The sequence below is a fragment of the Nannospalax galili genome, unplaced genomic scaffold (assembly GCF_000622305.1).
Source record: "Nannospalax galili isolate Female #2095 unplaced genomic scaffold, S.galili_v1.0 scaffold858, whole genome shotgun sequence".
Classification (NCBI taxonomy): Eukaryota; Metazoa; Chordata; class Mammalia; order Rodentia; family Spalacidae; genus Nannospalax; species Nannospalax galili.
This window is the reverse complement of record NW_008341877.1, coordinates 1,891,943-1,908,023: the sequence shown is the minus strand read 5'-3', so window position 1 is coordinate 1,908,023 and position 16,081 is coordinate 1,891,943.

The following is a 16,081-nucleotide window of genomic DNA, read 5'->3' as shown; positions in this document are numbered from 1 at the left end:
TCTATCTTGAAATTCATCCATTTCTTTTAGATTTTCTAGTTTAGTGGAACAGAGATTTTAAAATTATGTCCTTTTGGTTTTCTGAATTTCAACAGGGTCTGTTCTTTTTTCAAACTTTGAGTTTATTAATTTTCATCCTCTATCTCTTTCTTTTGGTTAATTTGTCTAAGGTTTTGTCAACCTTGTTAGTTTTTTCAAAGATTCAACTTTTCAAGTACATTGATTCTTTGTTTTATTTTCTTCATTTCTATTTTATTATTTTAAGTCTTGATTTTACTTAAATCTTCTCATTTACTCTTTTTAAGTATTTATTCTTGACTTTTCCAAAGACTTCAGATGCATCATTTACTTTTATGAAGCATTTTTGATTTTCTGTATAGGCACTTAATGCTATAAATTTTCTCTCTGCTTGTCTATACATCCACTCATTTTACAAGGAAATTTATTTTATGGATTATTCATTTATTGAAGGACTCAAAGTGATTCTTTTCCTCATTCAAGCCAGGTTCCCGACTTCATCATTTGCTGACTATCTTTCTTTCTCTGAATATCATTGTAATTCTGACTACAATTATTTTACCTACAATTTCACTACTAATAAGTTGGTTAAGGAAGAAAAACTCTTCTCTCGGGAGGTACTGGGTAGTTAATGTTCTATTGTCTATTTGGTCTGTCATATTGAGATATATCACAAAATGAGAAAAAAATAAATCTGACTGATGAGGAGTCAAACAGCAAGCAGCACTGAAGGCCAATTTAAAATTCTGGGCCATTCTCCCCAGGGACCATGGGCTGTTTTAGGAAAAACACTGGCTCATTGGGGTGCAAAAAAAAGTGATTCAATGTGCTATATTTTTCAATAGACTCTAACATATTGTATTTTTGAGATATTTATAATTCCGTACTTGTAAACAGATGTTAGATGCTTCTTTTCAAGACTTTCAGGATCTCCTCTTTATGGCCATCAGAATGTAAAAGGATAGTAGCAGGAACAGGAAGGAATTGGTTTTATTGGCTGAATTCACTTGTTAAATTATAGGGGACAAGCTATCAAACTGCATGACACAAGTGATAAGGCTATTTATTATTTTTTACATAATTTTTGGCAGATTATGATCTGTTTTAACGCTTACATTTTCTCTGCCAATGCATATGCAATGTATTTGGGCATATGGTCTTCTTTCAGTGATCTTTTAGCCTTATTTATTCTACATTTTCTAAGCAGAGCCAACAACTCATGGGACTTGATGCTAGGCCCCATCTGGAATCTAGGACAAGGAGAGGATTGTCTCTACAGTGGACACTTCTAAAGGTCGACACAATTATTTCAGGTAAATTGTTTCAGTATTTCTCTTGATGTTGTTAACCTAGTGGTTTAGCATGCAGAGGAAACAATCTATTGGAAAATGTCCTTACAGCTTTTAGCCAAGAGTCAACATTGTGTTAAAAAAATTAAAAGAAGAAAAGAAAGGAAAAAATCAATCACTCAATGAACAAGTGGTTCTGCCCAAACAACCTTGGTCTGAGCATGGTTATGGAACTCTTGAACTGTATTATTACAAATGGGTGAATCTCAGGCAATTAGTATTCTGATCTCCATAATCAGTAGTAAATCCCAAAGAGCAGTGGCTTAAACAGTATTTAATTTAATTTTTTCCTCATGTAAATCAAGTCCAGACCTTGGTAATCTATAACTTACTGGCTCTTTCTGTGTTTCTGTACTGTTATTATATTGTGGTTCTTCTTTAAACAGGTTCTGGGGGCTGGAAAGGTGGCTCAGAGGTTAAGAGCATTGATTGCTCTTGAAGATGACCCAGATTCAAATCCCAGCACCCATTTGGCAGCTAACAACCATCTGTATCTCCAGTTCCAGGGGAATCCAATGCCCTCTTCAGGCCTCTGTGGGCATTGCACCACATGGGTGCACTCACACACACACAGGCAATGCTCTCTCACACACAAAATAAAACATAAACAAGCAAGCAAGCAAACAACAACAACAACAAACGGGCAGATGGAGGTTGAGGACACCTCTAGCAAAATTCTGTGTAAGAGCATTCAAACAAAGGGGAACATAATTTAAAATTCAGATTTCCAAGATAACAGCTCTGCATGGAATCCCTTGGAGATACTGCCCATCTAAAGACTTATTTTGTATTGAAAATGTTATATCTTGGGAGGACTTGCACAAAGGACTTACAAAGTATATGTATATGAACTCATTAGTATGCCTTTTAAATTGTCTTTTCTTGTTCGCCTTCCTAATTGTTATAGTATACCCACATGTGTATTTCTTTAGATAAGTACATATATACATTATAGGCTAGGATCTACATATGAGATTGGATGATATACCTTAATATTATACATTCTAGATTCATCCACTTTCCTGAAAAATTTGTGATTTCATTTTATTCAGAGCTGAATAATATTTCATTTTAAATATGTATCAGATTTTCATTATCTATTCATCTGCTGATGGGCAACAGGATTGGTTCCATTTCCTTGCTACCCTGCGTAGAGCATCGGTAGACATGGGATGTAAATATCTCTATGCTAATGTATGTAATTCTCTGGATATATGCCTAGGAGAGAAATTCTTGGGTCATTGCCTCCACAGTGGAGTGTGAAGTTGTATTTTTAATTTCCTTACTATTTAATTTCTTTAGTTCTTTGTAGATTCTGGATCTTAAGCCCTTGTATGAGGCATAGGTGGTAAAGGTTTTCCCTCACTCTGTCAGTTGTTTGAGCGCTCTGATGATATTTTCCTTTGCTATGCAGAAATGTCCTAATTTAATGTAGTCCTATCTGTTGATATTTGAGGCTTGTTCTTGTGCTATTGATGTTCTATTCAGAATTTTTTTTTGCCTACCCCTATGTCCTAAAGAGTATTTCTTAGGTTTTTGGTTATAAGTTTTAGTGTTACAGGTTTTAAATTAAATCTTTGATCCACTTTTAATTTTTGTATGAGCCAAAATATATGAATTTAATTTCATTATTCTGCATGTGGATATCCAGTTTTGCTGGCCCCTTTTGTTAATAGGTTATGTATGCTCTTATCTCTTTTGACAAGAATTAGGCAGATATAGCTTTGTCTGTTTCTTTCTGGGTACTCTATTCTGTTCCATTGAATGACTCTGTTTTTCCAAAATCAGTCATATCACAGGAGAAAAAAGAAGTCTCAATAAATACAAAAACAGTTGAGGTAATCCCTGGTGTTTTATCAGAACACAATGGAAGAAAAGTAGAAATTAACATTAATAAAATCTATATAAATTACAATACTTGAAGACTCAATGAATTTTTTGCAAGAAAAATGTTCATCCAAGAAATCAGAGAAGAAATTTAAAATTTTCTATAGACAAATGATAGTGAGAACACAACCCTCCAGACCTTCTCGGATGCAGCAAAGCCAGTCCTAAGAAGATGGTTTATATCATTAAGTGCTCACTGGCACAAAAAAATATGAAAGTTACAAATAAAAACCTAATAGTGCACTTCAAGGTTCTAGAAAGCCAACCCCAGTCCCAGTAGATGGTGAAAATATCATGATTAGGGAAGAAATTAATGAAACAGAGACTAAAGTAACAGAGCACAAAATGAACTGAGCAAGGAGTTGATTCTTTGGATAAGTCAATAAGACTGAGAAACGCTCAGCCAATCTGACAAAAAGTAAAAGGGAGAAGACAAAAATTAAGAAAATTAGAGATCAAAGGGTATCACAACAAACTCCAATGAAATATAGGACATTATTACAGATTACTTTGGAAACTTATACTCTAAAAAGCTGAAAACCTAAAGAAATAGAAATATTTCTAAATGCATATTATCTACAAAAATTAAATCTAGAAGACATAAATAATTTAAACAGACCCAGTAGAACCTCATTTACAAGGAAAAGTCCAGGACTGGATGGCGTCATTGCTAAATTCTATCAGATTTTCAAGGAAGAGTTCATACAAATTCTTCTCAGTTTGTTTCACAAAATACAAAGTGAGAGAACATTTATAAAATTCATTCTATGAAGTCAGTATTATACTGATACCAAGTCCAAGTAAAGACACAATGAAAAAAAAAAGCTATAGAGCAATTTTTTTTGATGAACATAGATGAAAAACTGCTCTACAAAATACTTTCAAACAGAATTCAGGAACACATTAAGGAGATTATACATTATGACTAAGTGGGTTACATCCCCAATTGGCAAGGTTTGTTCAAGATGCCTAAAAAAATAACTAAGTCATATAGACAAAAGGAGAGAATTCACATAAGCATTTCAGTTGATGGAAAGAGGCACTTGACAAAGTTCAGCATGAGTTCATGATAAAAGTGCACAAGGTATTAGGAATGGAGCATACCTCAAAGCAATAAAAGCTATATACAACAAAGCTATAGCCAGGATTATATGATATGAAGAGAAACTGGAGTATTTCCCCTAAAATCAGGAATGAGGCAAGAATTCTGCCCTTCCATCTCTTACTAAATATAGTGCTCAAAGTCGTAGTTATAACAATCACAAAAGAGAAAGGCATGAGAATAGGAAAGAAGTGACAGCAAGAGGAAAGAGGTCAAATTTCCCCAATATACAAATGACACAACTCTATACGTAAAAGACCCTATATACTCTGCTAGATAACTCCCAGATCTAATAAAAACAATAAATTTGCAAGACAGAAAAATCGATATGCAAAAACAGTAGTCTTCATATATTTTAATAATATAAGCTAAGAGAAATAAATTAGGAAAATATTTTACTGAAGTTAACTCCAAATAAATTAAGTGCTTTGGAATACACCTAACCAAAGAAGACAAAGACCTCTATGATGAAAACTTCAAGATGTGAAAAAAAAATCAAAAGAAAATACTAGATAATGGGAAGATCTTTCATGTTACTGGATTGGCAGAACTAATATTGCAATTTTTTTTTTTTGTCTTTTTGAGACAGGGTCTCCCTGTAGCCCCAGCTGGCCTGGAATTCACTATGTAGACCAGGCTGGCCTCAAATTCACAAAGATCCGCTTGCCTGAGTGCTGGGATTAAAGGCGTGTGCCACCACGCCCGGCCCTTTTATACTACCAAAATTAATCTACAGGTTCAATGCAATAACTATCAATTCCAATGCTGTGTTTCATAGATCTAGGAAAGACAAGCCAACACTTTACTTAGAACCTAAAAGCATGCCTAGGCATGGCATGGGGATATTTAACTGGGAAAAGGGGAGGGAGGATGATCAAAGGAACCATGGAAGTAAAGGACACAAAGAAGCTTAAGAGAGAGAGGATAATAGGAGACAGGTATTATCAAGGGGAAATGGGGGAAATGGCGGTATTTTAATTAGGGAGGGAGGAAGGAGGGTTACACAGGGAGAGAGGGAAGAGAGATAAATAATGCTTAAGTAGTGTGAAAAACGACAGGGAAATGTATTAATTAAAAAAACTACTGAAAATGCACATGAAATATCTATACATGAATGCATGTGTGTAGCTGAAGCTATGTAAGGAGAAACACCATACCGGACAGGAGAAACTGCCCATTAAATTGTTGATTAGGATAGTCTAAGAGACTCCCAAAATAGCACAGGCTATATATACCACAGCATTTGATTGCCTTCTAAAACTTGAAGGTAAGATATATTGCTGAAAACACAGTTTCACTGTGTTCATCCACTACCCCAGGGTCTTCCAATCTTTCCACCCCCTGTTCTGCAATAATCTCTTACACTTAGGAGGAGAAAGTGTGATGTAGCTCTTTCATTTAGGGCTGAGCACTCTGCAGTCTCTTACTCTCTACATGCTGACCAGTTCTGGGTCTCTGTGTTAATTGCTGTCTGATGCAAGAAGAACTTTCTCTAGTGAGAATTGAGAGACACAATAATCTATGGATATAATAGAATGTCATTAGGAGTCAGTTTAATACTGTGTCTGTTTAGTAGGTTTTATTTGACTTCCTCAAAAAGGCCTTTAGTGACCAAGTTTTGTGTTTAGAATATATCTACAATCTTTCAGCAAATTTTCAGTGTTGAATACATTATTTTTTCTTTAAATGATTTACTTTTATCAATGCATATTTTTATTGAATTTTTGTGTGTTTCATACAAAACACCTTAATCATCTTTAGACTCCCTCCACCATCCGCACCCCTGCATAAACTGCACCCACAGGATTTCATGCATTCCTTCATATATGTTAAGGCCTATTGAGTCAAGTTTGTGTACCCCGATGTCCCTCAGTGCAAGTTCATCCACTGGCGTCTAGTCAGCCTATCTAGAGTCAATCCTTTACATTATCAACTATAGTTCTTATGAAATTGAGCATTTAAAAATCTCCAAAATGAACCTTCTAATCATTATAAATACATTCTTTTTCAATAAGCCCTCTAGTGCAGATATCTATTTTAATGGACATTAGCATAGTTACATTGGCTTTCTTTTCTGGAGTGTCTTCTTGGCACATTTTCCCCATTGCTATACTTTCTGTGTTCTTAAAACAGAACATAGTTTTAAGATTTGCAAACTGCTGACAATCAGGGTTTGGTTTCTACTGCTGCCTTATGATTAAATCTTCTAATTGAAATGTCTAAAATAATTATAAAAATAACACTTTTTTCTGCACAAAGGAGTATGCCAACTCAGTTAGGTTTTGTTCCTATCTATTCCAGGGACTTTTTGTTCATTTCACTTTTGAATACTACTGTGGACTCTAGAGCTCCAGGCTTATAGCTGTTTTCTTTCAATGCTTAAAAGGTGCCACTCAGTTGTATGTGACTTCTGTTGTTTCTGTTGGGAGATCAGTTGTCAGATCTGGTTGCCTGTTTCCATGAGGCCATGTGTCTTTTTACGTTGGCAATGCTTTTCCTTGCATAAAATTTTCCGTTTTGTTATATTGCCCCTAGATGTGATTTTCTTTTCCTATATCTTGCTTGTTTTTCACACCTGGCCCTAATTCTCAGTCAGTTATAGACTGTTCTGGTTTATATCTTCAAATATTGTTTCTGACATTTACTCCCCTTCTTTATATTCTGATTATACTTGCATTATTTTAGTCCACTCAGACCATGTTACATTCCCTCTTTCAACCTCTGAGACATGGTCTGACTATGCAGCTCAGGTCTGACTGTGGCCTTGTACATGCAACCTTCCTGCCTCAACCTCCCGGTGCTGAGATTCTAGCTGCATGCCATCAATCCAGCCCCATGAATACTCATTTAAAAATATTGTATGTATTATTTATTGTTTTGTGTGTATGAATGTTTTGCCTGCTTGTATTTAAGTGTACCTGTGTCATGCAATGCTCACTAAGGTAAGAAGACAGCATCCAATTCTCTTGAATCTGTAGTTACAGACAGTTGTTAGATGCCATGTGGGTGCTGGAACTTGAACCCAGGTCTTCAGCAGGAGCAGTCAGTGTTCTGAACCGTTGAGCCATCTCTCCAGCCTCTTGTGAATATTTTTAATGTTTTCTGTATATTTCACTCTCCATGCTTTATTTTATTTTCTCTGTCACATCTTCTATTTTACCTTCTTTCTTTCAGTCTGTTAATAATTTGATTCCTTCTTCTAGTGTGTAATTGTGATTATGTAAATCTTGTTTATGTTCTTAAATATGTTAGTCAATTTTAAATGCCATGTTTCATAACTGGAGTATTTGAATTGGCTGTAGTTCTTATTGTTTGCTTTTTTCATCTTGCTGTGCCTGTTAATTTGTTAATATTAAATACTTTGCATGAACTGTAGCAGCTCCGATGATGATATTTCCAGTAGAGAGCATCTATCCTATCACTGAGTGCTGGAGTGAGATGAACTACTTACACAGAAAGTGAGCTGAGTAAAGGCTAAGGTATAGCATTTACAACTTGGCTTTAGCTCTGGTGTGTTCCGCTTCTTAAATGCAGTCTTTTGGTTTCTTTTTGTTTTTTAAGGCAGGTACTCCTTGTAGCCTAGCTGGCCTGGAACTCGCTATGTACACCAGTCTGGCCTCCATCTTACAGAGATAGGCTGATTCTGCCTCCTAAGCCATGTGCCACCAGTCCATCTAGATGTAGTCTTTTAAATTCCAAATTTGTATATGTGTGTTTGAATGGGCCTTTGTTTTCTACTATAATTTTCCTCATCTTTTTCTTTTCTTTTTTATCCCTGTGAAATTGTTAAAAATTATATTTTATTTTTAGAGAGTTTCTTCTGGACTTCTTAATCTCCTTATTAAGCAAGAGTTTAACAGATACTACAGTGAAACCTGGGGTAAAGAGCCCCCCCCCTTCTTATACCTCAATTCTCTTTTGAAATTTTCTGTACCGCCACACCCTGGCTCCAACAAGCCTTGAGGTACATGGCCTGCTTAACCTTTTGAGAATTTTGATTGCTCTTCTTGGCTTTCTTCCCCTTAGCAGTGTCAGGAGTCTCAGCCCATCACCTGTGCCAAAAATGTACACATGCCTTGAGGAAAGGTGTAGCTCCTAGAACATTCCAGCTCTGCTCTATACCAGTTCATTCATTCTGGATCTTTTGCCTCTAACTACTGCCCTCCTGAGCAAATGTCTGATGCTCACAAACAGGAATGTTTTCTGCACTTCACATTTTAAAACCTGCTTCAGTGAGTGTATTCCGCCCAAAGGTATTAGGCATCTGGAGTTAAAACTGTAAAATTAACATATATAAAATCATTGCTTCAAGACAATTACTGAATATCGCTAATAAAAGCTAAAAATATCAGTGTTTTCCTGAAGGAAAATAATAACATAAAATATTTATAAAATCCTTCCTGTGAACAAATAGTAGTGTTATGCTTCAGCTGACATTGAAACTGTAGCAATTATATACACAGGTATGTATATGTTCAATAATGGAAAAAAAACCACAGTCTTTTTACCTGATAATGCTTACAATTTTGTAAGAAACACAAAACTAATTTTCTGAGTTACTACAGAAAATTTCAGAGTATGGGTCCACAATCCAGAAAAGTAAGGTTTTATTTAGTTCAGAGGTAGTGATTATACCTAGGTGGCCAAATCTGAAACATATGCCATTTTTCTTCTTTTTTTAAAATTGAATTTATGTGTATTTCATATACAACATCTTAATCATCTTTATGTCTGGCTCGATTATGACTGCATAAAGAAGCATTTTGAGCAGTTGCCAGTTTTGGAGCCAGGAGGCTCAATAGGTCCAGAGATGTCCCTTGATGCATTTACTGTTCAAGGACCTTCCCTTAGAGAATACTGGGCCATGTGAAATATTCCTTAGAGAAGCAGAGGGCTCCAGAGAGCCAACTACAGCCTGTATATTTGTTAACTTAGATTTCTCAAGGAAGACAACTTTTTCTGAAACCTTATCCATTCTAATGACATGCTTTCCTTTCATCGCTCATTTTCTTAATGATCTTTCAGTAAGGTAGCATTTTCTTTGTTCCATCCTTCTTCTCAAACTCCCTGCCTTGATTCTCTACCCCACCATACTAACAATGTTAAAGTAGTGGCTTTCTGATTCGTATCACAAATTTGTCTTGTAGTAACAGGCACTACAAGATGGCAGGACCAGGAAGCTGACTGGTCACATTGAATCTGCACTCAGGAAGCAGAGGATAATCAGGAAATGAAGCTGAGTTACAAAATCTCAAGGTCCAAACACAGTGATCCATTTCCTTTAGTGAGAGGCCACATACTAAAAGTTCTACAACCTTCACAAACAGTCTGTCAGCTGAAGACCAAGACCCTACGGCAGACACTCAAAACATGAGACACAATGACCTATGGTGTTATGAATTCGCTAATATTTAGTAAAGATGATGGATTAAATTATAGTATAGAATTTTTTTTTTCTAATTCTTTTGCGTCTTCTACCTGATGCACCAAACTTATATGGGGTTATGAGTGTAAATCCCAATGCTGAGAGCATGGGTGACAGAAAATCTCAGCTGTGACTCAGCAACTGAAACTTAGGTGTTGTTGTTACTAAGTCACATAGGAAATTTGCCCCTTCAAAAATACATCTGCAGGTATCTGAAGGGGCTTATTGAGGATAACAGTTCAGTTCAGATGAATTTGGTGATAGTATATATTTTGTAGTAATCCCAGGTTCAAGGGTGACACCTTACACAGTAGAGATCCCTACACTTGGATTCCTTGCTGTGATCTCAACAGTATTATTTTATTTAGATTCCGCTTTTCTTTTTCACTTAACTGCAGCCATTTGTATGGATGGCAGTATTTAGTGCTATTGATGTCTTTTAGGGGGGAAAACATCTAACTACTGGTGGGAAAATCTTTTTAGCTTTCCTTCCCCTTTTGAAAGACAAATGAGGAGACTGTAAATGTTTAAACAACTCCAATTATGTTTCCATTTACTTCATGCTATTGAGGCTGATTTGTGTGTAACCACAGTGAATTGCTTATGTCCAGAACTAGGGCTTTTGCTTGTAATTGTGAACTATCAGAGTGGCATTTACACCTGCTTACTACAGGCTATCATTAAGATGATTGATTACATGCATTGATTTATTTGATATGTGGGCATTCCTGTGGTGTGAGTTTTCACTTTAAAATGTACACAGTTCGTCATTTAGACCCTCTCTTGCATCACCATTAATGGGATTTTCAGCGTGCATTTTTCCAAAGGCCTTTCTTGATTAGGTAAAAAAAAAAATATTGTCTTTCAAGAAACAGAATGTGAATCACTGGATGCTTTTCTGAGTTTGGCGATGGTGTTTAATGAGCGTTATTATTCTTAACATTTGAATGGTTGTTTTACTTGATATCAGTGATTATCAATTTGTTCACACCTCTCTACTCAGCATTGGAAGCAGGCTATTCATGGTTTAACACTGAGTAGAGCAATCTCACATCCGTACTTCCCAGTGTCTGTACTACATTTTGAAATTCCTTTTGAATCATCAGTCTATGCAGACATTTAAATAAGCGAATCCTTTCTTATGTGATGATCTGACTAGGAATCTATCATGCAGACACATATATATGTTTATATATGTTATAGGTAATTTTGTGAAGAAAGAAACATGCAGTCACTTAGGTGTATTTATTTAAAATTCTAGATAAAAACTTTGGTATGTATGATTTCTACCATCTAGTTCAGGTTTCTAGAACCTATAATTTCAAGGCAAAGAATTTTATGTACTTATAGTGAATTATGTGTTCTGCGCCCCCCCCCCCACCAAATATGTCTAAATACTAGTCCAAATGATTTCAAATATGACTTTATTTGGAAAATAAGGTCTCTGCAAATGTAATTAAGTTAAAGATTTGCAATAAAATCATTCTGGACTTAGGAAGGACTCATAATTCAACAACTGGTATGTTTAGGAGAATGGAGAATTGAAGCACACGTGGAAATGGAGAAGGAGATTCAGTTATGAGGAGGAGAAGGAGAATGGAGAATTGAAGCCTGGTGCAGATGGAGAAGGAGATTCAGTTATGTCACAATAGGCAGACGTCTAGACTGAGGAGCTAGAATGCTGGGAGTCGGCTGAAGCAGGAAGAAGCTGGGAAGAATCTTCCCTTCGTGCCTTCTCTAGCTTTTCCTTCCTCGCTCCCAGAACAGTCAGGAAATAAATTTCTGTGTTTTATTTTATTTTTAATTTTTTGAGACAGGGTTTTCATTTATAGCCCTAGAACTTGCTATGCAGACCAGGCTGGCTCTGAACTCACAGAGATTCACGTGCCTTTGCCTCTCTAGTGCTGGTACTAAAAGCGTGGGCCACCAAGCCTGACCATTTCTGGTTTATTAAGCCAACTTGTTTTTGGTAATTTATTGTAGCAACTGTATGTACCTAACAGTACTCACATTGGAGTTCATGTAAATAACAGCGCCTGCAGTTGTGCTGTATGCCACAGGAATAACTCAGCCAGCTAGTTCATATTTAGAAAATATCCCTCCATGGTAGTACCCATTACAATTGATTAATAGAATCTCTGTAGCTGGGTGTGGTGGCCCATGCCTTTAATCTTAGTTCTTGGGAGGCAGAGGCAGGCAGATCTATTTAAGGTCAAGGCCAGCCAGCCTGGTCTACATAATGAATTCCAGACCAGCTGAAGCTACAGGGGGACCCATCTCAAAACCAAAACAAAGACAAAACAAACCAATAAACAGATAAAAAACCAGAAGTAATTATGAGTGTCTATAAAGGTATCCAAGCTAAATGTCAATAATCAAATTAAATTTAAAACTTGGGCCTTGGGCATTTCATTTGCTATTATATAACTCACTTTATAGTGTTTGTGGTTGTGTTTTTTCTTTGTATTTATCACTTTTTGGGTTTTGTACCCAACATGTTTGCATAATAACGAAGTAGACAAATGTGCTTGTGCAGCCCCCTGCCCTTAGCCAAGGCAGAACGGGAAGACTGCTGGCTTCTCACCACGGCTATTGCATTTCTCGTCAGCACGATGAGTTCAGCTCTTGGCTGTGTGAAGATGGACATCAGATAGAGTCATTTCTTGGGTATAATCTTCTCATATCGAGCACATTTTCTTAAGGTAACAACCGTCTTCACTCTTTCAGCCACTATTGCCTCTTGGGGGTGTTCTCGGTAAAAGCTAGTGTAGCTAAAGTGGTATGTGGATTTTGACTTGGACTGCAATGCTTTAGAGAATTTCCAGAAATTTCTACAGGATATAATAATGGGTGGCATTGAAAATCATCAAACCCTTCCTTCTAACATCTATTAATTGATTTCCAAGTTTAGGGGAAAAATCAAATATTATAGGCAGGGAAGATTTTATGAACTGCAATCAGTGCTTTAAGAGCATAGTAACCTCAAAAGGAAAAAAAAATATATAATATATTCCTTGAAAAAAGGTAATTTGGGGAGCTAAATTTGCAACAAAGGTTTTTGTTTTTAGAATATAGGAAAGAAATAAAATGTAAGGGTTATAAAATGGCTCTGTAGATTGAAAATTGGGCAGCTCTTTCAATTTGCAGGACTGGAGGGTATGGATAACTATTCCAATGCCAAAAAAATACATGGATTGGTCACTGTATTGAACTTGAGTATTTCTTATTTTAATTGACAACATTCACGTCTTTGAGCTTCTCATTTAGACTTTGATAAAATCAACTTGCAGAGGCAGATGGCAGGCTGTTATTTTTAATTCACAAGCCATGTTAAATGTATGCCATATGTTATAGAACTTTTCAGGCTCAGCCTTTTGAGTGCTACCACAATAAACTCACCAACTTACAGAAAAGGAAATCTGACAGGAAGAATTATGCACTTGCGGGTTACATTTTTGAAAACCGAAGTCAGTTACTTGTCTCCTTGCCTGATTTAAGGAGGGGGTGGGTGAGGATGAAAAAACCTCTCAGCAAAATGAGAAGCTACACATTGAAATGGTAATATCTGTGCAAAAGAGAAGTGGGATTAGGAGGTCTGACTGCTGCTTCGTACTGAGAAGTGATCTGTCGCTCAACAGAATGACACCTCCGGAGAGTATACAAGGCAGCCTGTTGGAATCCATAGGAGAACTGAAGTGCAAATTCCAATGAGTGCTGCCAGTGACCCTTAGCAGGAGACTCGGCTCTATGGCACTTAGCAGTACATATGTCAAATAAAGACTTGAATTAAGTAATCTCTGCAACCCCTTCCAGAATTTTCAAGAATTCTCTCTTATATTTCAGTATACAACAAATTGTAGCACATACTCATGACTTCTTAGGGTCAGTTATTACCATATGTATAGATGCTATATTGCAGATAATTATTCTCCTTAGAGCAAGTCATCACTTGACAAAGCTGTTTTATGAGCCTTCCTTGTATTTCTGTTAGTGAACGTCTCTGTGGTTGTTGCACGATTTGTTGAGTTTATTTTATTAAACCTATTTATTATGTCTATGAAAACCTTTATCAGTTAGATGTTTAATACCTGAATCATTATACTTCCAATAAAGATGCAGGCAAGGCTTTTAAGCACTTACACTTATTTTTCTGGAGGTATGATTCTAGAGTGGGGTCAGGACTAGGTGAGCCCAGGGATTGCCATTCACTGAAGAGATCTTGCGTTAATGTCTGCTTATTACCACAGTTAATGTAAGTATCAGTATTCACATTACATTTTCATGAAAGTAAGTTTTTATAAACCTCTACATTCCTATTTTGATCCTATAAGCAGAAGAGGAAATTCTTTTCGTTCCTTGAGTAAAGCATCGTAGGGGATGTTTAGATGCCATCAGAAATATCTGAACTAACTGACTGGGGCCTGGGGGATAGGAAATGAAGGAAGCCAACACAAATGGATCAATTATTTCAGAGAATAATTGATGCAAGCACTTCCTTCTTACAAATTCCTCGTCCTTTTTAATGTTTCTGATCTTAACTTTGAAAGCCTGAATATATGGCTTATGTTAAGCAGGAGCTCAGGAGGGAAGTCAGAGCTTCCCTGGTCTGTCTTCATGAGGTGCATGAGGTGATGGAACACCTGATCCTCATATTGGAAATTCTTTCATACAGTATTCATTTCTTTGAATTCAGTTGTGTCCTCCATTAAAACAGGAACTGTGGCTCCTTCATAGCTCAGCACCAACAGGGTAAACTAACAGCAGTTTCCAGAGATGCTATTTCTTGTGGAAGCACGATTTTCCCATGGAAACTGACCTGTGCATCCATCTCCTGCCGCTCTCTCTTCTTCTCACACTTTGGCATTCACAAACCAGGTTGTGTTTGGCGTCTGGCTTTGGGTACTGTTGCTCCCTGTCACTGACAATTTGAACTGTCTTGAGCACACACTTTCATAGCTCCCTCTTCATGTGCTTTGCTGTCGCCTTCCTGAGCTGAACTCCTTAATGTCAGGGGCTCTATCCTACTTGCCTTTAAGTGCCCACCATCTAGTTAGACCTGATACCGAATAAGAGCATACTTAGTTATTTGTGGAGGGAAAAAAGTAAATGAACATGCAGTATGATATGAATTAATGCATGTATGTTTATGAACCCACATGTATTTGTAGAAGCTAATTAACCATTAAACTAGAGATCATTTGTTTCCCAGTGTTGATTTAATCATTCCCACTAATCTTTTTGTCGCCTTCAAAGTTTCCAGAACATTTTTATATATAGCTATCTGGTCAAAGTGTGCTGCTCTGCCAACTGCAGTTGAGATTTGAAAGTCCAGAATAGATGGACCAGATGGGCAGCTTTCCTCACAGTAGAGTTTCCCAAAGTGCATTCAGCAGAGTGCTTGTTCCGAAGGGTGTTAAACGGGATGTGACTAGGTGCTATGAGAACAGGAACAAAGGCAGAGATGGAGATAGATAAAATGATATTTATATATTAGTATCATATAAAATAAGAAATATTTGAATTGAGTGAAGCTAAGCAGATTTATCACCTTAATGTTTGGTTAAATCTTATTACTTCAAGATTTAATTGACCAATGAACGTTAAATCAAAAGAAAGATAATATTTGAAACATTACTAAAATTTTCCATGAAATTTTAATTTGCAAAGCATGTATCTCAAAGAACTGTAGTTTCAGTTAAACATTGGGAAATTGCTAAATTATTCCATTCCTCCTTTCATATCCTTATATTTTCCTGCTCTGTGTGTGTGTGTGTGTGTGTGTGTGTGTGTGATTATATGTACAGGTACATGTGTGTACTTGTGTATGTGGAAGTCAGAGATCAACACTGGGTGTCATTTCTTATGGGTCATCCACCTTGTTTTGGAGACAGGGTCTCTCACTGGCCGGGAGCTCTGATTAGACTAGGCTGGCTAGCAAGCTCCAGGGACCTGCTTGCTTCTACTTTCCAGTGCTGGAATTACAAGTTCACACTACCATGTTCAGCTTTTTTATGTGGGTTCTGGGAATTAAATTCAGGTCCTCATACTTGTTTGACAAGCACTTTAACAGCTGAACTCTATACTCAGCCCTGCTTACTTTTGTTTTCAGGACATGTTTAGCTATCAAATAAGAGTATTTCAAGATATTTTAATCAGAGTGGGTTTTTTGTTATGATATTTTTTATTTATTATTTGAGAATTTCATTGTTATTTTGATTATATCCATGCTCCCCCCAACTCCTTCCCACTAACACCTCCTGGATCCCCTCCCCAACACAGCCTCTTCTCAAACTATATATA